General features: G+C 44.9%; 1 long non-coding RNA gene across 1 annotated transcript; it reads left to right on the top strand.

Moving 5' to 3' along the window:
- Nucleotides 1-29: 29 nt before the first annotated feature.
- Nucleotides 30-26,928, top strand: LOC138282852 (uncharacterized). Its single transcript, XR_011201012.1, has 2 exons — nt 30-143; nt 25,948-26,928. It is a non-coding gene; the product is annotated as an uncharacterized lncRNA (long non-coding RNA).
- The last annotated feature ends 990 nt before the right edge of the window (nt 26,929-27,918 follow it).

Raw genomic sequence — 27,918 nt, 5'->3', positions numbered from 1 at the left:
GTTTTCCTCTACCATAATATAGGTTCTGTTGTCCAACAAGTCCTCTTTCTACTACCATACACTCTCTGTATCAATACCTGCGTAGCGGGGTCTCCTGCACCACTGCCAGTTCGATTTCTACTCTTCACAGTACTAACTTGAAGGTGAGTCTTTGGACGGGAGATTCACATCCTTGAAATGAGTGACCATGGGGGCTAATGTAGATTACGTTTTTGAGATGAGATTCCTAGCTCCGCGAGTCCTCGGGTGTTTCTCCCCCAGCTTTTACGCTTTATAAGTGGGACTGGTTCCCTTAGCAGTAGCACTGCCCACGATTGTCACGTTATGAGTTACTTTCTGTCTCGTCCATTCATGTTATTGTTAAATGCTACTCCCACCTAGACTTTTGACACAACTACGTTAATGCTATCAACGCCGCAAGCCACACATACTTACTTAAATGTTGTATGTAGAGCGCTATATACTTGGAGTTTTCATAGCAAAAGGACATTTGTACATTGTAGACATTAGGAATGGATATTTGGGGCACAAGGCGCGTCATACTGACTCCCGCTCTTTCCTAGGCCTTGCAATACCATCATTCTTTTGTTTAGAAGAACACGTTGAGCATCGGGTTTGTGCTATCCCTCTTAACAATTATGACCTTCCACAGTGACAATCACCCATTGCTCATTGGCTCTTTATGTCCACCATAGGCTTATCGTGGCCATTTCTTCTTGAATATTTCTCAACCGTTTCAGTATACGCAAGACAGCCCAATATAGGTATGTTGCTGTTCCTATTTGTTTACACACTTGTATTTGGTTTTTATAAACCGTTCCGAGGCTTGGTTTCTCTATAAAATTAAGATATGCACCCGGGTGTAACACCACTACTATGTGTAGGATTTTATTACTCAACATTAATAATTATTTTATTATCCTTTGAATTTTGGCATAAAAATAAAACCCTGGTTTTTTAATAGATCATCTGATCTGTGGGGAGAGATAATATTGAACTTATGCCTATACATTTTCAGGGGTCCTTTGGTTTACCCTTTGTTCTCCTTTATTTAAGAATACTATAGACAAAAAGGATTTTGTCATACGTTTGAACGCTTTTTTTCACCATTATATGGTATGTCTTTTTGTGTATTCTCTCTCGTTTGAATTCACCCTACACCACTCTGGACTGAGGTTGATTCTTTGGACTGACCTCACGATTCTTTCACCATTCTGCGACATGCATTTTTCTTTTTTTTTTACTTGGAACCTTTGGACACTGCAATCACGCATTGCAGGTATGCTTTATCTTCCAACCATGTATAACCCCGCATTCTAGAAACTATGGATAACGAGAGGTATTCCTCATTTCGGTCTAAATTTAGAACAACCCTCCATTTGGGGGTCACTCACTTCCAACAATGACAAGTGAAGGTCACAAGTTGAAAACTAATATTTGTGTTTTTTGGAATCTTAACAACATTTATGATTCCCTGTTATCGGAGGTGTATTCTATTGAACTTTCTTTCATATATTAATTCCTGCAGCCTTGAAAACGTCTTGATGATGAAACACACGTCCGCTGTTGTGATTGGATTCATCATGCCTTGGAAAGAATAAATCCTAACCATCCACAAGACATGTTCAGAACTTTTTTTGACATGCTTTATAGAATATAGACTTCGTGGACTACTTTGCTGTGCCTTGGTAATCCGAAATAAACATGTTCAGTCCCAATTGGATTTCCAGTTGGTACAACCACACCCTTGGTGGTTGGGTGTGAATACCAGTAGGGCACCCAATTGATATCTTGTAATATTATAAGTTATAACTTCCCCCTGTAATTGTATGTATACTTGGGATGTGCAAACCTGCAAGCACAGCCACCTTTCTTTTTTAATTCAGGTTGAAGATATGATGAGGGCACGGATCCGAGGGTGCTCCAGAGTGGATGGAGTTCATGAGTCTTTGTGTGTCCTCTTTGGTGATGAGGGTCCAGATGTTCAGGGTCTGGTGAGGTGCTGGGTCCGTGGTGGTGGGCAGTGCGGGCAGGCTTTGGTCCCTGAAGCATTTGTAAAGGTCCTGGATTTTTTGGTGAAATAAGGTGGCGAGGTGGTTACAGAGATCTTGGGAGGGAGGGATAGATGAGGTGTCTGTCCTGGGGTTCATGAACTCTTTAACAATGGCAAAGAGCTCTTCAGTGTTGTGAGCGCTGGTGCTGAGACATTCTTGAATGGTGGCTTGTTTGGTGGCTCTGATGTTCTGGTGGTGCAAGGTGACTGCATTCTTGTAGGCTGTGCGGTCTTCGGTTGATTTGCTGTTACTCCTTTTCCGTTCCAGTCATTTGCAGGAGTGTTTGGATTCTTGTAGTCTGCCATAAATCATTTAGGTGTTTCGCTATGTTGGTTTTCTGCTGATTTCTTTAGGGGGGATACACTGTTGTCACGTTCTGATAACCAGCGGTGTAGATTGTGTGCGGCTTCATTCGCGTCTGCTGCGTCCGTGGGAGGGAGTGGTTGAGAGCTTTGGTCAGTTGTGCTTATGTAACTTTTCCCCAGCGTCTGCCAAGAGGGCTAGAGGCATAGTGACATGTAGTGTTCTTTGTGAAGGTAAAGTGGACGCCCTTGTGATTGGTCCAATGGTGTTTGGAAGTGTGAGAGATATTGAGGTTGTTTCCTGCTATGAAGACAGGGTCTAGAATGTGTCCGCATCTGTGGGTGGGGACGTTGACAAGTTGTTTGAAGCCAAGTGTTGAAGAAGAGCTACCCTACTCACTTTTTGACCACTTTTCCAACATTTTTGCCAGTATTTTCTGAGCATTCTTGTGAGAAAACAGGGCTGATTGCAGAGGCCCCATAACTTTTTGCCCCCATTTTCCTCTTTTTGCTGGTGTTTTCCTGACTGATGGTGCCCTGGGTACTGCTAATCAGTCCCAGGGCCTGTGCTCTGTGTAAAATGGATATGCAAATTAGGCTAATTATAATTGGCTAAGTTAACCTACCTATAAGTCCCTAGTATATGGTAGGGCATGTAGGTTTAGGGACCACAGCATAGGTGGTGCACACCTAGGTGCACTGCTGAGGTGCCCAGTGTCATTTTAAAAGCAAGCCTGCCTTGCTGGCTGCTTTTAAATTAAAGTTATATGCAAATTCGACTTTGGAATTAAAGGTACTTCTAAAGTCTTAAACTACCTTATTTTTACATATAAGTCACCCATAAGGTGTGCCCTATGTGCCCCTAGGGCTGGGTGCCATGTAACTATAAGCAGGGACTTTATAAAAATAGATTTATAAGCCCTGGTGAGGTAAAAACAGCCAAATTCGTTTTTCCCTCATTGAAGTAAATGGCCTTCATAGGCTAGAATGGGCAGACTTTATTTTAAATTTTAAAGTCTTCTTAAATGTTACATACCAAGAATTTGGTATCAAATTAATTGTTGTAATAAATCCCACAACTTCCAGTTGTTGGATTTAATATAACTTGTTCAGGTAAAAAGTTTAGACTTTACCTAAAAAGTTGCCAATTTCAGCTCTGCATTGTTTTTGCTGCTGTGCTCTGATTGGCCAGCCTGCAGCAGCTTCTGCCAGGCTGCCTTGATGAGGTGTGAAGTGGCCTGGCTTCACACAAAGGAATGTGCTTGGGGGAGAGAATCTCCCCTCAGCAGATGGTGAGGCAGGAAGGGGGAGGGCTGCCAAACTGGTCTTCAAAGGCAGAGAAGGACATTTGCAGCACCCAGCAACACCCCCACATCCTGCAACCCCAGACAATTAGGTGCCCCCTTGATTAGATTAGGAGAGGGCAGGAGAGGGGTGTGTTTATGATTTTTAGCCACACCAGTGGGTGGGCTCAGCCAGATGTAACCTCCAAAAATCAGATTCATCCATGTTGGATTTTTAGAGACTGTTGCCTTCTGGGATGGATTTTTGCCACACTTCCCAGGAAGTGGTCATCACAGGGGGACGACCCTGTCCCTGATTGGAGAACCAGGGCCCCCCTGCTTTTCACCCAGGAGCAAGGATAAAACTGGCAGACCTGCACCCACACCTCAGATCCCCACCAAATTTCAAGAAGAAAGAACTTAAGGAGAAGAAGGACTGCCCTGCTGGACCCCTGGCCTGCACCTGGAACCTGCACTCAGAAGGACTGCACCAGCTGCACACTTGGGCTTCACCACAAGAAGGACTTTGCCTGGCTTCAACTGGTTCAAGGAGGGACTCCCTGTTTGCTACAGGTGAAAAATTGGTAACCAGAGTCCCCTGCACCAACTCCTGAAGAAAGCGACCAGCTGACCACTGTCCAGTTTCCAAAAAGGAGTTTGCGCCAGGTGCATTCTGGGAGTTGAAGTCCGCACCCCCCAAGGACCATCACAGAACTTCTGGACCCTTGGGGTGAGCTGTGGACCCCAAAAGAACCTTAAAAGAACATCTGGGTGAAGCCCCAGAAGTTTGGAAAAGATTTGAGAATTTTTGGAAAAAAGCTCCAGAGAGGGACCGACCCGCCGCGGAAATTCTAGCCGGCTTGCCTCAACCGCGACCCGGCCTGACTTCGTGGTTCGTCCCGGTAAAGAAAAACATCCAAAAAAGAGACTAAGTCCGAAGGTAAAAAGTTGACCGGGACCTCCCAGCCATCGTATCCGAGAAGGGCTCCATGGACGTCGGATCAAGATCCAGGTTTACCCCGGTCGAAGGATTTTCATCTCGAAAAAACGACTAAGTCCGAAGGTAAAAGACTCCACCGAGGAAACCCACATCGAGTATCCGGACAAGGGCTCCAGGAGGTCGGATTCAACTGGCAGGTTCGTCCCGGTGAAGAAAAACTTCAAAATAAAGACTAAGTCAGAAGGTAACTTTTTAACCGAGGCCTCCCGAGACCTGTAGCCGAGCAGGGCTCCATCGCGGTCGGCCTGAAAGTTTGACTTTGCCCTGGTCGAGGTGCAACCAGATGACCCGATTGGCGCTTTTTGTTTCTAAGCGCTAGAAAAGTAATAATTCTTTAAAAATTCATATCTCCGGTTCCCCTGAACCGATTTTAATCGTTTTTGTGTCATTTTAAAGATAAAAATATAAACTATTTTTATAAATTGGTTTTGGATTTTTAAACTGTTTCCTGTGTTTTATTTAATTACTGTTTTGTGATATTTGAATGCTTTACACTTTGTCTCCTAAGTTAAGCCTTGACGCTCGTTGCCAAGCTACCAAGGGTTGAGCTGGGATTAATTTACTGAGACCTAACTGTACCTAGGTGGAGGTTAGTGGCTTGTTGCTAGGTGTAGGTACCTACCTGCCCTTACCAATAACCCATTTTCCAACAATTCTGCTCCCACTGTGGTAGGGAAGTCTCTTAAGAAGCCAGTAGGTTTTAAACCCTGTGAGGCCTGTTGCAGGCAAAAGTCTGTGACAGATCCCCATCTGATTTGTCTGTGATGCCTGGAGACAGACCACGATTCCAGCAACTGTCCCAACTGCCAAACCATGAATCCAAAGGCAATTCAGACGTGGGAGATGAAGCTCCTCCCAGTCAAACTTCTGAAGACTCCGCACCGCTCCAGGTCACAGTTGTGTGGAAGGTGCAGGGCCCACTCTTAATTGCGGTCAGTCATTGTCAGGTAAGTCCCAAAAACCTGGCAAAAAAAATTATGCAAGTCGAGGTCCTTTTTGCACTTTAGCCACAGAGCATAAGCCTGGGTCTGCTATTCACCTTCCTGATTTTTCTGGAGTTAGAGAAATCCCACCCAACTCAAGCAGTTTTATAAGGCTATGGACCTCATATTTGGGTGTGCAGAACCCTATGGGAGCACCTCTAAGGCCTACGGGTCTGGGAGGTGCCCGACTGGACTCCCACTGGCAGGTTCTCCCTTGGGGCCAACAAGACCCTATGGATTTGTTCCTGGATCTGGACCGGCTGTGGTTACAAACCCACAATCTTCACCGGGGTTCTGGCCCATGTCGCAGTTCCAAACGCTGCTGATACCTTGCTGGCGCACAAGCCCATAATCATTCCCGACTCTGACCAAAGGCAGACCATCGTTTTTCGATGTCGACACCGGTGCCACCCAGACCCCAATAATTGCCTGAATCAGAGACGGCGCCTCCTATCCTTGTCAGGCCCTGTGGGAAGTTTCTCTGGGGTGGATCTGTAGATGTTTAAGTTTACCCTGATTCCTACGAAGACCCTATGGACCAATTGGATAAGGACAACTGGTATGAGGCGTGGGCTCATGCCAGTCGCCTGGACCCCTCACCAGATACAGGCCTGGTCTCTCCTTCCTTTGCTATGTGGTGAAGAAGGTGGCTGAGGTCCTCAACCTCTATCTGCCCTCTGCAGAAAAGACCAATGTCTTGACAAAGGTGCTTCAGCGGGGCAGGTATCCCACACTGAACCCCTGTTGCTCTTCAATGAAGCCCTATCTGATGTTGTGGCTTAGGCCTAGCCCTGCACGGGCACCCCTGTGCACAGAATGATTGCACATAGCCACCAGCTTGCCTCACCCAGAACCCCACTTCTGACAGCATGGTGGTACAGGCCTCAATTTCCAGAGAGGATACTGGTGCGTTCCCTACCACACCACCAGATACGTAATCTGAGAGGCTGAATACCTTTGGGAAGAAGATTTCTCTTCTGACACCCTTGCACTGAGGTTGGTGGACACCGCATGTCTCTAGGGCTGATATACCTCACTGTGTGGGACTCTCTTGCGCAGTGCTGCCCGTGGTCTTGGATGAGGCCGGAGCCATCCTTAACCAGGCTATCACTGATAACAGGGATGCAGCAAAGTTTGATATCAGATGCGGGCAGGACACACCAGACTCTCTGGGCAGGGCAAATGCTTCATCGGTGACACTCTGCTGCCACGCTTGGATGAGGTCACCTGGCTTTTCAGGGGATGTCCAGGCATGCCTTATGGACGTTCCCAATCAATAGCACTCGCTGCTTGAGTGCTTCGAGGAGAGTAGGGTCACCTAGTCGATGGGGCTCACCAAGGCCTCACACCAGACTTATTGTTCCTTTCGCTCCTTCAGTGGCTACAGTAAGGCCTACCATCCATGTCCTTTCCAGCAGAGCCACTATGGCCAACAGGTTTTCAGGCATTTTTGTGGCTGCAAACACTAATCCCACAAGTCCTGTGGAAACCAAGGCCACAGTTCTGCCCATTTCAGCCCCCACCCCACCCACTGTAGCCTCCAAACACCTTTAGAATGCCTTTGCAACTATATGGGCACCCTGTTGGAGGCAGGATCAGGACCCTTCTCCAGTGGCAGGACATAATGTCAAACAAGTGGGTGTTCCATATTGTCTGTCAGATTATGCCCTTCCATGGTTAAACGCTGTGGCTCCTGCCCCCGTCCTCTGATTGGCTGACAGAGGACCACCTCTCCTTGTTGAAAGTGCAAGCTCTTTTAGCCAAAGAAGCCATCCAGAGGGTGCCAGCATCAGAAGTAGGTCCTGGTTGCTATTCCTGCTACTTTCTGGTGTAAAAAAAGGAAGGAGTCCTCATCCCTATCTTAGATCTGCACTCTCTCAATGCCTTCCTAAAGAAGGAGAAATTTGAGATGCTAACACTTGCTCAGGTCATGTATGCGTTAGACCCTGAAGACTGGATGGTAGTGTTGGACCTGTAGGATCCCTATTCTCATATCCCGATACCTGCAATTCATGGTGGGACAGGAGCACTTTCATTTAATTGCGCAACCCTTTGGTCTCACCATTGCCCCTTTGATGTTGACGAAGTCGATGGTGGTAGTTGCTGCATATCTGTGGAGTCTTCCCCTACCTCGATGACTGGCTGCTGAAGGTGGGCTCACTACAGGCAGTTGTGATGAGAAGTCCTGCGTGAGATGCGTTACACACTGGCTGGTTCAGAGGAAGTGCAGGGCTTCCGATGCAGAGTCCTGTGTCATCATTAAGGATGCCTTTAACAAGGGGCTTGGAATGTAAGGGCCTTCATCGAGTATGTGTCATATGTTGGCAGTTCTTGGGAGGCTGCGGGCAGGAATGCAAAGTCCTTGCATTGGGGAAATCCATGCAGCAGAGGTGATATGTTGGTTCTGCTTGTGGTTGCACCGTGGGGCAGAGAAGATGCATTGGTTCTGCTGAAACTACAAGTGGGCTGGCAGAGCACCTTCAGGCCCACTTTCAAGGGTCCAGGACAGGGGTGGCACCATTTGGCAAGGTGGGACTCACAGATGGCAACGTCCAAGTGCTGGGTTCAAGGTTGTTAGACCCCTCTTCTGTCCCTGAGGCTTTAGTTAGTAGGCCAGCCAGCTAGCTCTTGGAATCACTCTTGGGTCCTAGGTTCAACAGATACAAGAAGGCAGCGGGTCAGCACAGTGAGGCAGCAGTCTGTCATAGCAGCAGTCCAGCAGAGAGGTAGTCCTTATAGCAACACAGCAGTCATTCCTCCTGGCACAGGTCCAGAAGTGTGCTGAAGAGTTGGGGGTCTGAAGTCCAATATTTATACCTAGTGCTCATTTTGAAGTGGAGGAAGCTTCTAGCAGTTTCTACTCTCTTAAAGTGTCAGGTATCTCCTTCCTCCCTGCCTTGGCAACAGTTTGCCTGGGATCACAATGACCTAGTGTTAAACCCTTTCTGGCACAGCTTTTGTGAAATGCAAGTGTGGTAGGCGACAGCTTCTCCCCCTCGTTAACTCAGAGGCACATCCTGCCAACATCAATCTTCCTTTTGTCTATCTGTCTAGGAGCAATACACAAAGACCAACTGGCAGCTACAGCTAGTCATGTGACTCAGAAACAGGCTGCACGCACCAAATGGTTAGGATAAGAAAATGCCAAGTTTCTAAATGTGACATTTTCAGAATTGTGATTAAAAATCCCACTTTACCATTAAAGAGGGATTTTAATTACATTTCTTTAGATACCAAACTTGGTTTGCCCACCTTCTCCTGATTTGAAGTTGCAGCGTATTAAATGTAACAAGATAACTCCAATGTTATCCTATGGGGCAGGTAGGCCTTCCAGTAGTGGAAAACAACTTTAGGAGCTTTTTACAACCAGGATATATATAACTTAAAGATACATGTCCTACTTTTTAAATTCACTGCACCTTGCCCTTTGGGCTGCTCAGGACCTGCCATAGGGAGATTTCTGTGCATTAAAAAGAAGTTTGGGACTAGCAAAAGATATATTTAGAAGGTAGCAGGTTCACCAAAGAAAACCAAACCCAAAACACACTACTAATAATGGCCTAAGGGCTTCAATAGTAAACAGTCTTTGTTATTCCACATCACAAACGGAATCTTCCAAACATTAGTCTTGGCACTGATATACACAGTTTATTCAGTGAAACGTGTCCTCAATCATTTATAGTAGAAATACAAATGTTGCTTCACACTTGCAAGGAAATATTGATGAAATGTCAGTGAAAAGTCCGCTGTTAGACATTTTTGATGGTATATCCAAATGCGTTTCAGGTGAAACACCTTCGGTCAGGGGTAACTACAAATAAATATATAACATGAAGTTCAAGTGGCCGAGTGTAGGAAAGTACCATCTTGCCTGGCATGTTACACCCATTTTTACATGTATGTAAGTTTGTTTTTGCCTGTCTCACTGGGATCCTGCTAGCCAGGACCTCAGTGCTCATAGTTTGTGGCCTGAATGTGTGTACCTGTGTAGTGACTAACTGTGTCACTGATACCCTGCTAACCAGAACTTCAGTGCTTATGCTCTCTCTGCCTTTAAATTTGACACTATAGGCTAGTGATCACTTTTACAAATTTCAATTAGCCCACTGGAACACCCTTATAATTCCCTAGTATATAGTACCTGGGTACCCAGGGTATTGGGGTTTCAGGAGATCCCTATGGGCTGCAGCATTTCTTTTGCCACCCATAGGGAGCTCAGACAAATCTTTACACAGGACTGCCACTGCAGCCTGCGTGAAATAACACACACATTATTTCACAGCCATTTTCACTGCACTTAAGTAACTCATAAGTCATCTATATGTTTAACCTTCACTTGCTGAAGGTTAGGTGCAAAGTTACTAAGTGTGAGGGCACCCTTGCACTAGCAAAGGTGCACCCACATAGTTCAGGGCCATTTCCCCGGACTTTGTGAGTGCGGGGACACCACTACACACGTGCACTACATATAGGTCAATACCTATATGTAGCTTCACAATGGTAACTCTGAATATGGCCATGTAACATGTCTAAGATCATGGAATTGTCCCCCGTTCCAAATCTGGTATCGGGGAGCCAATTCCATGCATTCCCGGGGCTCCACTATGGACCCCGGGTACTGCCAAAACCAGCTCTCTGGGGTTTTCTCTGCAGCTACTGCTGCTGCCACCCCACATACAGGGTTCTGCCCTCTTGGGGTCTGGGCAGCACAGTCCCAGGAATGCAGGACAAAGCATTTCCTCTGAAAGCAGGGTGTTACATCCTCTCTCTTTGGAAATAGGTGTTAAAGGCTGGAGAGGGGTAGCCTCCCCCAGCCTCTGGATATGCTTTGAAGGGCACAGATGGTGCCCTCCTTGCATAAGCCAGTCTACACTGGTTTAGGGAACCCCCAGTCCCTGCTCTGGCTCGAAACTGGACAAAGGAAAGGGGAGTGACCACTCCCCTGTCCATCACCACCCCAGGGGTGGTACCCAGAGCTCCTCCAGTGTGTCCCAGACCTCTGCCATCTTGGATCCAGAGGTGTGAGGGCACTCTGGAGGCCTCTGAGTGGCCAGTGCCAGCAGGTGACGTCAGAGACCCCTCCTGATAGGTGCTTACCTGACTAGGTGGCCAATCCTCCTCTGAGGGCTATTTAGGGTCTCTCCAGTGGGCTTTTCCACAGATAACGACTTGCAAGGAATCACCAGAGTTTCTCTGCACCTCTCTTTGACTTCTGCCAAGGATCGACTGCTGACTGCTCCAGGACACCTGCAAAACAGCAACAAAGTAGCAAGAAGACTACCAGCGACATTGTAGTGCCTAATCCTGGCGGCTTTCTCGACTGTTTCCTGGTGGTGCATGCTTTGGGGGCTGCCTGCCTTCATCCTGCACTGGAAGCCACAAAGAAATCCCCTGTGGGTCGGCGGAATCTTCCCCCTGCTTCAGCAGGCACCAAACTTCAGCGTCTCTGGTACTCTGGGACCCCTCTCATCCTGACGAGCATGGCCCCTGGAACACAGGTGTTGGACCCAAGTGACCCAGACTGTCCAGTGGTCCAACTGTCCAAATTTGGAGGAGGTAAGTCCTTGCCTGCCCTCTCCAGACAGTAATCCTGTGCACCACGTGAACTGGAGCTGCTAGGGCTTCTGTGCACATTTCCACAAAATCCTTCATGCACAGCCAAGCTAGGTCTCCAGCACTCTGTCCTGCGATGCTCAGCTCCCTGAGTTGATCTCCGGCTTCATGGGACCCTCTTTTGCAGTGTTGAGACGACCGCTGTGTTCAGACTTCTTGAACCTGTGTTCAAGTACTTCTGCGGGTGCTACCTTCTTGTGCGTGGGCCCTCTCCCAAGTGGTGACATCCTGGTCCTTCCTGGGCCCGAGCAGCACCCCTTTTCTTCAACTGCGACTCTTGCAGCTAGCAAGGCTTGTTTGTGGTCTTTTGCCAAGGAAACAACTCTGCATCCTCCAGCACTCTGTGTGACATCTTCTGCATGAAGGAGTAGTTCCTAGCACCTTTCGTTGTTGCTGAATCTTCAGCTTCTTCCATCCGAAGGCAGCCATTTTACACCTTCATCCGGGACTCTTGGACTTGGTCCCCTTCATTTGCAGGTCCTCAGGTCCAGGAATCCATCTTCAGTGCTTTGCAGTCTGTTGTGGTATTTGCAAAATCCTCTATCACGACTCTAGTGTGTTTCTGGGGGTCTTGGCGTGGGGTATCTTGGGCACCCTTAGTGTTTTCTTACACTCCCATCGACCCTCTGCACACTACACTAGCCTAGGGGTCCATTTGTGGTTCGCCTTCCACTTTCTTAGCATATGGTTTGTGTTGCCCCAAGGCCTATTGCATCCTATTGTATTCTACAGTGTTTGCACTACTTTCTGACTGTTTTACTTATCTGATTTTGGTTTGTGTGTATATTTTGTGTATTTTACTTACCTCCTAAGGGAGTATATCCTCTGAGATATTTTTGGCACATTGTCACTAAAATAAAGTACCTTTTATTTTTAGTAACCCTGAGTTTTGTGTTTTTTATGATATAGTACCTATATGATATAAGTGGTATGGAAGGAACTTTGCATGTCTCCTAGTTCAGCCTAAGCTGCTCTGCTATAGCTACCTCTATCAGCCTAAGCTGCTAGATCACTACTAACAAGGGATAACTGGACCTGGCACAGGGTGTAAGTACCATTGGTACCCACTATAAGCCAAGCCAGCCTCCTACACCAAGCTTTCAAACAATAACAGTAGAGAACAGAAAAGAGGATGTTTAAAACTAAAAATGAAACAGTACCTTCACTTGAAACAAAGCACCACTCGAGAAAAGATCTCTGTATATCTTGCATACAGGCCTTGTTACTATAGGTGTGACAGTGTAACCACCGCAAATACTAATTGAAAAGCACCCCAGAACAAACCAAGAAAAAACAGCACACAGAATCCCCTTGTCTGTGACCCCAAAATACTCTGCGGTGCCCATATAAACCGTAAACCCCTCCCAGACGTGCAAGAGTCCACCAAACCCCTCATGGCCATTTCTCGTCAATACCTCTGTAGCTTTTCCTAGTCCTCAATCCCTCTTCTACACAGACAAAAGAGGAGATGTTGCTGGAATATTAACAGCCGCAGATTTATTACTTCAAAATACATGGTACATAAAACATCTCAATGAGAGGTCAAACATGTTCCACATGTGATCTATTTTCTCTTCTGCTTCTTTTATTGTTTGTCACCAGTGTAGTGTTTCGCGCACAGCCTCCTGTAGGTCAAGTACCCAGCATTGGGCAGCTAGGCTCCCACCTTTCTATCAATTTCTGTGCCCCGTGTTGCGTGGGTTGCAAGTGCTATGTCCACCTGCTAATGACCCTTTGCTGGACCCCTGCCTGCTCCTGCTGTGCCCGTGCCGTAAGGCATCCAAGGGCACAGTTTGAGCAGGTCTTCTTTTAGGCTGTGGTGCTTGGCTGCTGTCTGTGTTTTGCTTCCACCTGTCCCTGCAGTAAGGCATCCCAAGGACATTATTTGAGCAGGCCTTCTTTTAGGCTGTCATGCTTGTGGCTGTCTGTTTTGCTTCGCCCACAAGACTAGTCCAGATTTGCGACTGTGATGCCCGCTCTTATAGTGTGGGTGGGTTGATGATGTGAGGTCAGTCCTTGCTGGGGATGCCGTCCTGCACCCCCATTTCACCTCCTTGGCCTCCACCCCACGGTCCTTTGATTGCCGGCTTTGAACAATGTAGTCCAATCACCGCACCCGATGTTCGCAGGCTTCTGACCTCCTGAGGCTTGTTGGTCCCACCCTCGGAAGGAGTTAATCCTGGGCCTCAAAATGGTCCGCTCTGCTGACTGGCACGCAACGAAACCCCTCACAGACATGCGAGAGATAGCCAAATCTTCACAACCGTTTCTCATCCATACCACCGTAGCTTTTCCAAGTCCCTAATACCTTTTCCAAACAGACAAGGGAAAAAATGTTGCTGGAGTATTAACGGCCGCAGATTTATTACATCAAAATACATGGCATATAAAACATTGTGAGTGGTCATCAACACGTTCCACATATGATCTATTTTCTTTTATGCTTCTTGATTGTCCTTTGGTTCACTTTTTACTACTGTTTGTCACCAGTGTAGTGTTTCACGCACAGCCTCCTCCACAATAGCCCATAGGTAAAATACCCATCTATGGGCACCTAGGCTCCCATCTTGCTACCAATTTCTGTGCGTGGCCCCCACTCAGCGTTACCTGGGCTGCAAGTGCTATGTCCACCTGCTGATGACCCTCTGCTGGTCTGCAGCCTGCTTCCTGTAGAAAACACACTATCCAGTGGCAGATATTTAGTGTATAACTTTTATTTCTGTCGAGCCGGTTGGTACACGTCCATAACCAAAACCAGCTAACGACAATCTGCCCAACACAATCTCAATTCCCTCCACGTACGACCCCCATCGTTCTATATCTAGTCTTGTGTAATGCACACGACTACAAACGCAACACATCCCTTCCCTTTAATAACAACAAATATATGTAACAGACTTAAATTTTAGTTCTACAATTACAGATCATAAAAAAATACAAAATTGTCCATTAAGTGTCTAACACAAAATCCTGAAACTTCTTTGGCAAATCTACTACCCTTCCGCTATGTGTAGCCACCCGAGGCAATTCCTCACGGTTATTAGCACAAGAGTGGCTTGGCACTTGTCCCTGTGTTCCTTGGGCAGGTGACAACTCATTTTGGGTAACTGAGGATGTGGAACTTGAAGAGTGCCCACGTTGATCATTCCTTCTAGACTGTTTTTGTGCTTTTTGCAGATGCTCATAATTACACTCATAACAACTACTCTCCAGTTCTGGCCAAGCCCAATCAAAATCGGCACAAGGTTTTTCCCATGCATTCATACCAGAACACTTCACTTTGTCATTACACTTGGCCAACTTACCACAATGCCATATCTTCCCATCACTCAACGCCGAACACTTGAATATTTTTTTTACTTGGAGTGGATCATAGAATTTGCTGTCTCCCTTCCGTGTTTTACAAGTCAATTCCACCTTGACTCAATCTCCGGGCTTGAGTTTGACTTCCATAGCCTTGTGACTATGATCATAATACTTCCTATATGCTTCATGTGCTTTTAAAATATTGCTTTTGACCATGGCAGGGGACCACTTACTATGAATCTTGAGTTTTAACCACTCTCCGTTATCTTTAGTGAACGGTTCTCTACCTCTTAATATTTTGAATGGACTATGGGGGTCTTTACAACTTTGGAGGAGGTGTTAATCCGTCCCAAAAGTGACGGATATACACCAGCCGTATTACGAGTCCAATATATCCTATGGAACTCGTAATACGGCTGGTGGTATATCGGTCACATTTGGGACGGATTAACACTTCCTCCAAAGTTGTAATAACCCCCATAATCTTTTAATGATGTATAAGCCGACATCATGCATGTAAGTTCCTTTTCCCAATCCTTCCCTGCACCGATGGCTGCCTGAATAGAACCCATTATCACACGGTTGAAACGTTCCACATTTCCTGCTGGATGATAGACAGGAGTATATTTTTCCTTAATTCCATTTCTGGATAGAAACTCCTTCAACTTCTCAGACACAAATTTGAGGCCCATTGTCACTCAAGATTGATCTGCGTATGCCCTCTCTCAAAAACACACCCGATACAAAAGAAATCACAGTGGATGAGTCACACCTCTCACACGCTTTGTATTCAGGCCACTAGTAATAAAGATCTAACAATACTATCACATGCTTAGTTTAATCATAGTGGTTATCTAAAGATTAGATAAAGGACCAAAAATTTCAATTGCCACATCCTCCCACGGATTCTCCAGGTACGAATTCACACCTAAAGCTGGTCTGAATATTTTCAAAGACCTGTCTGCATTAGCACACACACCGCAATTACGCACCACTCTTTCCACATCTGCATCTATACCTGGCCACCAATATGACATTTTGCACTCTTTTTGTTTTACTTCACAATTCCTAGATTACCTTCTTCAGGTGTTATTGCAAGAATCTTTTCACGAAGCACTTAAGGTGGTACCATTTTCTCCCTTCTCATGAGGAAATTGTCCTCATTAATGGTCAATTCATTCCTGACCTCCCACCATTTGACAAGATTTTGAGTCAGTTTATTCTTACAAGGCCATCCATTACGGACACACCCCATAACTTTTTGCAAAACCTCATCACTTTTGGAAGCAGAAATCCATTCCATCTCATTAACAACACCCTCCAAATTGGCCTGATCCCCTTCAACAATATCAGCAATGGCAACACTGCACTCATTCCATTCGTAATCTTCCGTTGCTTGGAATAGTAGTGGAGAACGGTTTAGGTAATCTGCCACCTTTTATTCCTTATGCCAGGAAGGTATTCCACTTCATAAACATAATCCAATAATCGTAATGATAACCTAGCTATGCGAGGTGTAGCCTTAGTAATGCATTGGGAAGTCAAAACCTTCACCCAGGGTTTATGATCTGTCCTTAAAACAAAATCCGATCCCACAGGTAGTGCCTACATTTCTCCGTCCCCCAAACTGCTGACAGCACTTCTTTTTTGATAACAGAGGATTTCTCTTCTGAAAAGGGTAAAGGCACGCGAGGCAAAGGCAATTACATTTTCAGACCCATTATCAGACACTTGTGTTATCACCGCCCCAAGGCCCTTTACACTACCATCAACTGTGCGAATACTCTTCTCTTTGCTGTCAGATCATTGCAGGGGAAGAGCTGAACAAATGTACTTTTTGATTTGCTCAAAATCTTTATTCAGCTCAGAATTCCACAAAAATTCCTGTCTCTCTTTTATCAGTGGTCTCAAAAGGTAGGTCTAAGTGGAAAAATGTCCCACCAATTTCGCATAGAATTCAACCAAACCCAAAAAGGATTTAACTTCATCTTTGGAATTTGGAGCAGGTGCATCTCTAATCGCTGATAAGATACTATTCTTTAGAAGGATACCTTGTTTACTCAATACATGTCCTAAATATGTAACAGATTCTTTAGCAATCTTGCACTTGCTCAACTCTGCCATAAGCACATTATCTGCCAGCCTTCCCATAGCCATCATCAGTCTTTTGTCATGTTCACACTTATCTTTTCCCATAATGAGTATGTCTTCTTGGAAATAAGTGACCCCCACAATGTCTCCTAATAACCTGTGCATAAGTCGTTGGAACACCGCTGCAGCAGAAGCCAAAACAAATGGCATGCGAACTAATCTAAAACACCCAAAAGGTGTTATAAGCAATGTCAATTTCCTACTTGACGGATGTAAACAGATTTTATGGTACGTTGACTTGAGATCTATTGTGGAAAACCATTGACAACCCTTCTATTTAGATAAAAGCTCTTCAATCTTCGGTAGATGAAATTTATCAACCACAATACACTTGTTAAGCTCCCTCAAATCCAAACAAAGCCTAATCTGCCCATTGGCCTTACAAACTACAACTGAGGGTGCTAACCATTCCGCACTCACAGTGGGCTCTATTACACCATCCTTTTCCAACCTATCTAATTCTTTCATGACTGCTTCCCTCACACTTAAAGGAATGTTTCTTACCTTGTGGGAAACAGGGGTAACTCCACCTTTGAAGTACAATTTTGTGCTTAAACTTCAACAGTTCACCTATCTAGCCAGAAAACACTTGCAGAACTTTTTCCAATAACTCTACCTCTAAGAGTTCACCCGGCTCCTCCAAAGATAGTACTTGTGTGACTCTATTAGGGTTTAAGATGACTCCTAAAGCTCCCTGGTCCTTGTATCCTAAAACAGAAGGTCCTTTCTCTGCTACCAACAAGGTACCAGGTGCCTTCCTGCCTTTGAACTCGAACATCAAATCCACGGAACAAACCATGGGAATCTTTTCTCCTGTAAAGGTAACAGGTTGTACACACGATGGTGATAGAACACTTCCATATAAATTAGCAAATTTCTCGTTCCAAACATCATTACAGGTAATTGCAATGATGTGAACTGTTTTTGTGAATAGTGACCCAGAATCTGCTACTACTTGTATCTGAATACCTACTATTTTGATATCGCAAACAGGCTTGCTCCGCAACTCAATGGTACTTAAAATGAAATTGGCAATGCTTAGAATGCAATCACCATCATGTGACTCACACCCTTCAGTATGGTTTTCTTGTTCAACATCCACACACTTTACAGTAGACTCCTTCGTCTTTTTTTTTGCACACTTTGGCAAAATGCCCTACCACTCCACAAAAAGCACATTTTGACTTGGACGCTGGGCAGCACTTGTCCCTCGCATAATGTCCTTTGTTTCCACATCTATAACAGGTAACCTTCCCTTGCTGAATTTTCTTTGTGCCCAATTTATGTGTAGTACTATTGTTACTGATATTGTTCTTTCCTTCCGGCATCACTTTGCACACCACACCACTATCTTCCCCATTACATAATGCTGCTTTAGCACATCGTCTAGACAACTCTGCTTTCTTGACAACAGCGATAATTTCATTCAAAGGAGCATCTCCACAAACCCACAGTTTATCTTGTACTCCAGTATTATTAGAATGCATTATGATTTGATCCCGGATCAGTTCATCATGTAGCTGCCCGAACCTGCAAGTTATTGACAATTTCTTTAGAGCAGATACATAATCTTCCACAGACTCATCTTTGTTTTGCTTGCGTTGGAAAAAATTGTATCTGTCCACAGCAGCACACACGAGTTGATAGTGTGCGTCTAAGTCTTCCAATGCATGCCTGAAGACATCAGTGTCCTCACTTGCCCTCTGTTTTTTTCTCCATTTGGGTGAATACTCTCTGTCCTTCAGGTCCCAGACAATGTAAAAGAATGCGTTTTTTCCTAACACTTCTTCGCTCTCACCTTCAATTGCAGCTATGCAATAAAAAAAATAGTCTTTCCAATCACTCCATTTCATATTAGGTTCCCCAGCCTTGGGAAGGAAAGGAACTATAGGAGTGAGTGAAAATGACTGTGCACACATTTTCACAACGAAGTAAAACATTTCCTTTCCCTTGAACTGTGGATATGTCTATCACAAAACCCATAAATAGTTTTAAAAAAAATAGCTAGGCTGTACAAAAAACACAAAATTAGTAAAATACAATAGTTGTGTGATATATTATAAACAAGGAAAATTAATTGTTTTAATAACGTCAAAATTTCATATACCCACCCATTGTGGTCATTATGTGCATAAAGTACCAATCCAATATGGCAGCAATTTGTAGAAACGTCGACACATTAAATGCCCGACTCAAATATGGCTGCTGTGTTTAAAGTCCTCTCCTTATTGCTGTTGCTGACTTCTTCCAATATAGCGGTATGTTAAGTAACACGTCACCGCATTTAGAATACGGTCGCTGCAGCCCCAGCCAGTTCTAGCACGAGACACTCGCTACGGTTTTACCTTCCAAGCGCGAGGTAAGCGTTAAGTTAATAATCAATAAGTAAAAAATATTCAATTATGTGCGTCATAAGCCGCTTCTTAAAGATCTGATCCGACACTCCTCACACACATCGCTGCATCATCGCTGACTGGCCAGCCTTCTCCACATTACAGAGCTACTCTGCATGAATCTTTGCAGCCGGCTGCCTCCATTAAAAAAAAAAAAAAAATACCCCACCAGTTCCAGACGTGCTGCACATCACCTTGCTGTACTGCACAGCGCTTCCTCAGTGGAACAGAATGTGGTGCCCAGCATTCGAGGTTCCACCGCTTGTCGCCAAATTTATGTAGTAAACACACCTATCCAATGGCAGGTAGATAGTGTATAACCTTTATTTCTGTTGAGCCGGTCGGTACATGTCCATAACCAAAACCTGCTAACGGAGATCTGCCCCATGCATTCTCAATTCCCTCCACGTTCTACCCCCATTGTTCTATATCTAGTTGCGTGCAAATGTAATGCACGCCACTACAAACACAACACTTCCGCATACCTCTGCCGTAAGGCATCCCAAAGACACTGAGCAGGCTTTTATTTAGTCTGTTGGGCTTGTGGCTGTCTGTGTGTTTCTTCTGCCATGCTGCCTGTGGTTTCCCAACTGCATGCAGCTACCTCTTTCAATAAGAACATATTCATGACCACCCGGTCAAGTGGATGTCGTCTGCTTCAAAGTTAAATTATCAGCCTAGGCTGAGCTCACTAGCTAAGCACAGTGCCAATAGGAAATACACTCAGGTGTTAATGCTCTGCTACCCCCAATCCCTTTTTATGGAAACAGGCACCTTTTCCAATTCCAATTTGTGCTTAACTCAACAGACCAACTGCACTGCCCGGATCCTCTGCTACCGCTCTTCATGACCTTCTCAAATGCCCTTGGTCCCCGATGCCCACCCCAAATCTCTGGGTGGAGCGAGACCTGGCCAAGCCAGCTATTCTCCAGAGACAGCCACCCTAAGTCTGAGTATCCAGTGCCCTGGCTGGGCTGCCCCCATGAGCACCACCGTGCTTGCAGTAAGTGCTTCTGGGATGCCTGTAACTCTGGCCAAGCTGTTGTTGCTGAAGTATCTAGGCCCACGCCGCCATTTCCGAAGCACCGCCGTCCTGGCTGCATGCGCTGGTATGGCGGCGAATTGCAGTCCTGCGATGTCGCTGCCCCTGCTCCTTTGCTTGTTGCCACCTGCGTCAAGCAGGTAATAACCTTTTGCTAGTGCCCCCTGGTGGGTGCTGGGGGCAGCCTTTGCCCTTGCTCGCTGACTGCTTGCCAGTACTTCTCCAGGTAGTTTTCTGGATCATCCTCGGAAGGGCAGCATTCTTCTCCTGGGGAGTCTTTTTCGTGCTGCATCTCAGGTGGGGGTGGCATCAACAGTATCAGATTCCCCCTGGGCAATGGCTACTTTTGACCTCCTAGGCTTCCTCCACCCTGTCCCCCGATTGGCAGCTTTGTACAATGCCATCCAATCACTGCACCTGATTTTCGTGGGCTTCTGCTCTCCCAAGTCTTGTTGGTCCTGCCCTCGGGAGGCGTTAAAAAATGGGTGCACTGGTATGTATACTGCATATTCTAATTAATACTCAATCGCCTGAAGCAGACCACAAAAACCAGCATGCATCACTTTCACCCAATTAGGTAAATGTCAGTACACTCGCGATCGGTGCATCCAATAAAATTAACCTATGACATCCTTGTGGAATAAACGGACGATGATGTAAAATCTAGGAAACACAACCTGAACAAAAATAGTCACAGTATGAAAAACCGTTGCTAAGTGCACAAGGAAAAGAAATCCATCTGCTCACCCATGTACATGCTACAAAACTTAAATACCTGATACACACATGCGATGTAATACGGACGTGCTTGTACGTGTGCTTTTTTACAAAACCGCTTTCCCAATGTTTGATTTATACGAATATTGCCGGCCACGCCTCTAGTTCAGTCAGACAAATGTATTAATTATGAATAGCAAGGCTGTAAAAGTAAGTGAATAACACATTAAGAAGAATGAAACTGCTACCCATCAGGACCAAAGTCACCTAGGTACATGAATTAAAATCCATTACCTGTAAAGGAGACGCGAATGTCGCTTTAAGAACACTGCACCGTCAATAAAACTGAATAAAACAAGCTCAAACCCATTAGTGAATTTGAAACTGACGCTTTGTATGAGCGACTGCATGTACACCAAAGAAAGTAGCAAAACGACTAGAACAGAACCCACTACTGAGGCCAAACCCCGTGAAACACAGAACAGTGAAAAAAACAAAACCGACTTGCAGACGTGATGTGATAAGCATGTGTGTATAAACGTGCGACTTTTTCTTAATGTTAAAGAAATTAAAAACTTTTTCGTAGACAATAAGAAAATAAAAAAATAAATGATTATCTGATAGCTAAAACAATGAATGAACATCGGTTGTGCATCTGATGAAAAAATAAACTCCGATGTATAAAATAAAACAAAACAATACATTTAACATACAGGTGTAAGAATGCAGTCACAAAGCAACCCAAATCATTCTAGGAAAACTATTGGGGACCACTTCTCAATTGTTATGCAGGAGTACAAAAGTTTTCTTATAAAAACATACATAAAGGATAACATACATAAAAGATAATTGCATAACAAGCAAGCCTAAATTGTTGTAACATATCTCACTATCAAGCCTTACAAAAAACATGCCATCTCTAATTTGTCATTAAGACCATGGGGTAAAAAGGTATTAAATTGCTTTATCTAAAACGTTTTCCTTTGTGACAGCAATTTTTGTACATTGACTTCAGCATTAGATTGAATGACTTCCAGAATAAAAAAACGCAATTGTGCAATGTTATGGTTATGATCCATCCAGTGTGCGGCCAAACAGGAGTTCCTGTTTCTATTATTTATCATGATCTTGTATTTTGTTATCCGTACCTTTTATCTTTCTCTGTTTAACCCATGTACATGAAGCCGCATGGGCATTTAATGGCACATATTGCACACTGAGTGGCATGTTTATACTCTGTTTGCGCAGAATGTGTGTCAAACATTTGACGCACATTCGGCGCAAACCGTGCACCATATTTAAACTTTGACGCCCGAGCCCACGAACAGCAAAATTCCGCTGTGTGTGTAATTTTCTGGATGCGGGATACCTCCTTGCGTTATTGACATGCAAGGTAGGCGTTCCGGTCCAAAAAATGACTTAAACGCCTGTGTGCCTTATTTATGCTACCGCGCAAAAATGACGCACGGCCGGGAGGCACAGCCCGATTTGTGTAAAAAAATAAATAACGTTAGGCGTTAAAATGGGGCAAACACACCTGTACTTAATGAAAACACAGAGAAGCAACAGCAGAGCTCCAAAAGGAAGACATGGAGGTGCTTTTCATCCAGCATGCACACAGACGCAGAGCACAGGACCACCACCAACAACAGCAGCTTCCACAACACCAGCAGGGACCCCAAAGGCAACGCAGAAGGCAGGAGAGGATACTCCGCACCAGGACAACCCTTCTGGGACTCCGCCAACAAGACATCATTCAGAGGTACAGGCTTAACTGGCAAGCCATTCAGCTGCTGCTGCGCAACATTGAGCCACAGTTGGCACCCAGCTTGCAGACACCTGCACCATTCCACCAGAAACGGAGCTGTAAGCTGTACTACACATGTTGGCAAGTGGCTCCTTTCAAACCACTGGCGCCCTGGTTGCTGGGATCTCACAGCCATCATTCTCCACCTTCCTACCCAAGGTACTGGATGGCATCATCTCCCTCACACCCCAACACATCAGCTTCCCCCAACACAGCAGAAGCAGCAGGAGACAAAACAGGGGTTTTACCAAATTAATGGCTTCCCACACGTCCTTGGTGCCATTGACTGCACACATGCATGCATAGTGCCACCTGCTGCAACCGAACATCTATACTGCAACAGGAAACACACACACTCCATTAATGTGCAGGCCATTGTCGATCACTGGGGTTTGATCACCAACATCATGGGAAAGTATCCTGGGAGTGTACATGATTCATTCATCTTTCGTCACTGCACCATCAATCAACACTTCCAGGATGGACGATATGGAAATGGACTACTTGTTGGTAAGTTCAGAAACCCAGTTACATACACACTGCACAGCAACCCTCTAGGACACACAACACATACTCCACAACATCGATATGTGGACAGGAACACACTGAGGTTGTGACACCGCTAGGCATGTTTGATATCCTCACCCAATGGGAGAGATACCTAGGGACAAAAGACAGTTCCAAATAACAACAGATGCCAGTCCACAGACACAAGGGAAAAATTTAAAACAACACAATGACAAAGACATGGCCCCCAACTAGCAGTACATTTGGGAAGATTAATCTTTTAATATCACATCAATAACACTCAATCCAACACCCTTCAAACCAATACGTACTGTGTAAGGGGTGTGTAATGTTTTTTGGTGCAAGTCAAACACCATGACACACATAGCATGATGATGACTCCAGTGAAGGTCACGTGCAATCAGAGGCTGTGCCAATATCTCACATCACTCCTGCTCTCACATTGCCCACTACCAAAAAGCAAGTGGACTGTGCGAAGAACACATATTGATGGGACAATATTGAAAGTGCACATTCCTACACATATGCATTGCGACAAATTAACACACACACACAACAGATGTATTGGCATATGGACCTTCTGAAACTCTAAATGACAACCTCACAACCAAGTTAGCCATCTGCACTAGAACATGTTCAAAAGTATAGGTACACCTTACAACCTGAGTCGACTTGGCAAGGGCAGAGAAATAAGTATGCAGTGAACTTGTCACACATGTGAAATTAGTGCATAATCAATTGTTAACACATCAGTGCTCACAACATACGGAGATGTTTTGCACCTTGCAAAATCTAAGGGGCTCACTGATGGTTAAATAATTCTATTGCATATGTGAAATTGTATGGGATGTCCAGGGTATATAGATGCAACAGTGTTACCACCACTGTCAAATTGATTCTGTTTATGGAAGTATCATCTCACCCCCAGTTAAGACACAGGGACACCTGTTTCACAAGTCACAATGCTAGGGAGTACACACTACTGCAACTCTACAAAAATACTGCTGACATCCGGTCAACACCCGTTCAGATAGGGAAACAACCCATTGCTGATGGTATATCCTAGAAGCCTAGGATTCCACATAATAACACAAACACTGATGAGTCACAGACAACACAAGAGAACAACTGCCATGCAAAGTGATATTTATGGTGCAAGGTACATGAGCATGTTCTCACTCATTTTCTCTTTCTGCTGATCAGGGGTATGGATCCAGCCATGGATCATGACCCCATTGGCAAACCCAAGCACTGCAGCAGAGCGTGCCTATAATGAGGCACACAGGAGGACACGCACCATAGTTGAGAGGACCTTTGGCATGCTGAAGTCAAGATTCATGTGCCTCGACATCACCGGAGGCAGCCTCCTATACTCACCAGAAATGCTGTGCAAAATAATTTTGACCTGTGCCATCCTGCACAACATATGTGTAAGAAGGAACATTCCTCTATATGAACCCAACCCACAAATGCCTGAAGAGGAGGATGCTGTCCATCAACATGAGGGGGACCATCCAAACACAGCTGCAAGTTTGCGTCGGAGACAACATATTGTCCAACATTTCTTTTAACTCTACTCATCCATCATCACTGTCTTACCATATGTAAATAAACACCTATACTAATCACTGTATCGTGGTCTGGATAATCATTTTTGCATAACATTATCTCCAACTATCAGAATCAGACTGTAGCCTCATGGAGCATTGCTGAAATACCGATTAGGACATAGAACATTCCTAAACTAGTTTGCGTATGAATGTACAGCCACATTCACTCACACTGTAAAAGAAATATATCCTGTACATTTCACATTTGAAGGGCAATAGCAGAGGACCACACCTGTTGCACACATACATGTTGGCAACATGGTTCATCACAGCATATGGCACACAACTAAGACACCATCAGTCAATAAAGTAACAAAATGCCTCATACAAGAGGCGGTGGATGTGCTATTGCATTGGTAACAGGAATGTATGACCAGACCCTTGACAGTAGTAAGTCTTACATCACCTATCTTTGCAAAGACTATGTGTGACTAGATTTCCTTATAAGCAGCAAATTCATAGCACAAGTGCCCCAGGTATGACTAGCATTGTTGACAATGGTCTGCATTTCCAAAGATATGTGTTGATGGGATTGTCCAAGGTTTGGGTGTATCCTATTTGGAGTTCCTCCTTACCTGTGGTGTGCTGGCCAAACCCATGTACAGCTTTCCAAAGCTTCCTGGGTGTCCTTGTTAAAAATTATTAGTTGCTTGTCCATCCCCCCATGCCCCTCAGGCACAGGTGTAGGGTTGTGAATAGTGTACCTAGGACTGATGATCCAAGTTTGGTACACAGACATGTAAATCTGTAAATCACTTGTCCAAACCTAGGATACCCACTCATGATTAGCACCTGCATTCTATACTGGCAATTCCATTTACAACTCGCAGATCTTGTGGCCCTAGATTGCCATCAAGAACATAGAAATTGGTTGGCCTGTCAGTGGTGGAGGATTTGCAGCATGATTTTTACCTGACAAGTGGCTGAACAATGATGCCAAGGTCATTCCAGTTGTTACGCATCTTGTAGGGTTTGGATGTGCTGTTTGATGATAGGACATGTGTAGGCTGGCTTGCCATGTACTTTCTCATGGACAATCAGTGATCTGTATGATGATATGGGCTGTTACAGGTACATTAGATGTATTGTCTGATTTACTTCTTGAGCCATTTCACACAATAAAGTACCTAATGTTTGGTTTTCTATTTGTCTTAACAGCTGTCAAAATGACTCGCATCCATCGAGAGTTTCAGCGCAGGGCAAGGCGTTACCGCCACATTCTGGATGTGGAGTCTGGTTACTGCAACATGGCAAGACAATATCGCCATGAAAGAGCCTCCGGAGTGTGGAGGGCATTTGCCCAAGGGGGCCCTTCCGTGTCCACCACAGCCACCAGCACCACCACTACCACCCAGGTGGCACAAACAGTAGCAGGGACCTTTGCTGGACCATCAACATCGACCGCTCCAGCAGCTGTCACAGCACCACCTGCAACTCCGCCTACTGACATGGCACCGACAAGGGCCCATACTTCATCCACTGGCACCCAGACCACCCCTGCTGCAGTCATAGACCCTGCAGCTTTTAGCCGTATGCAAAGGAACTTGGACCGTGTTCTACGTAAAATTACCCGACTACAGCGGGAGGTGGCACAAGTAAACCGGTGGATGCATGCCATCAATACGACCCTGCGGAGGGCCAACTTGTAGGCTTATACTCAGCCATGATTCCCTCCCCTCCCTCCTCTTTCCTGGTTCTTTAACTTAGTGAGTATAGGGGGCTTAGTGTTAGGTTAGTATAGGCTGTTAGTTTAGTTAGTAGTAGTGGGTGGGGGGTTGGGCTTTCATACTTTTTTCAACTGTTTTTTTTATGTGTGTGGGTGGGTGGGGGACAATGTTGGGGTTTTGGTGTTTTAACAAAAGAAAGGAAAAAAAAAAATACAAAAATATATATATTTGTTTAGTATAAGATAGTATGTGTTTAGGTTACTATCTGTTGTCCTTCATGTGTCCTGTCTTATAAGGGATTCGGGGGTGGATGTTTAGATCGTTTCGTTAAATGTGATAAGTACGTTTAGCTTAGGTTAGTTAGGGACAGTTGTGGGTAATGTGTAGTTAGAGTAGATTAGGTTAGGTAAGGTGTTTCCCCTGGTTTTAGCTTCTGTTTTTACTATTTAATAAATATCTGGGTAACCCTTTACAGTATGTGTCAAATGCTTGTAGATCAGGGCCTTGCAATGAGTGAACAGTGTCTCTTTTGAATTAGCGTTTGTGTCCCATGCTGCAACCATATCCCAACTAAGCTGTTACATTGGCAGCTACTCCAAAGCTACTTAGCTAAGATTTGGCCATCCATTGCACCCACCACTCACGGTTACTATGAATCCCAAAGTGTGGTTATTTTGTGATGTATGTTTTCAATGTCACATACTTTGCTAACAGATTTGGTATTGGGGACACTGTTAAGTCTGCCTGCAGCCTGATGTCCAAGCAAATCCTTATAAGGTGAGTGGTAGTATGCTCTCATGTAGTATGGTATACATAATTCACACCTATCATTTGTTACAATGTTCAGCACGGTTACTTATTTGTATGGAAACTCATACACATCCCATCATGCTGTTGGGTGTGTGTTAGCTAAAAATTGGGGAAAATGTCACATACGTAAGTTTTGACTTTCAGTAAAAATTGAAGGCACTATTTCCGGGCTTAGACATCCCTTGAGGAGGCGTTATTCTGTACAACACAGCATTTTGGTGTATAGTTTATATTTTCCTCTGAAATGACCCTCAGGGAGGGCAGATGATGGTACAATCCAGGCCACAGTGCATAGTTATCAGCCAAGTTTCGTTCAGGTCAGGAGTATAGACAATCAATGGTCATTGACCTGAGGTTAACATCACTGATGGCCATCACGGTTGATGTGTCACATTACACAGAGACAAACTTGTTGTGTAAGTCCTATTTATTCAAGTGTTGTAGTGCTATATGTACATTGTCCATCATTGTGAGTCCATTAGTGTGACATCTTCCATTGTGATCCTACACAAGTGCAAAAGGACATGTCATTGGACATGCTGGGGTGAACTGTCAGACAGTGCAGAGGGACAGGATTTGCCAATGAGTTAGTGAGAGACAATCACAGGGCAGGGTGACAAGATAAACAGTGGGTTGAAGAACAGTGCTTGAG

This window comes from Pleurodeles waltl, chromosome 2_2, assembly GCF_031143425.1.
Source record: "Pleurodeles waltl isolate 20211129_DDA chromosome 2_2, aPleWal1.hap1.20221129, whole genome shotgun sequence".
In the NCBI taxonomy this organism is placed as follows: domain Eukaryota; kingdom Metazoa; phylum Chordata; class Amphibia; order Caudata; family Salamandridae; genus Pleurodeles; species Pleurodeles waltl.
Note: the sequence above shows the minus strand (reverse complement) of the source record. Positions and strands in the feature narration are given on the sequence as shown.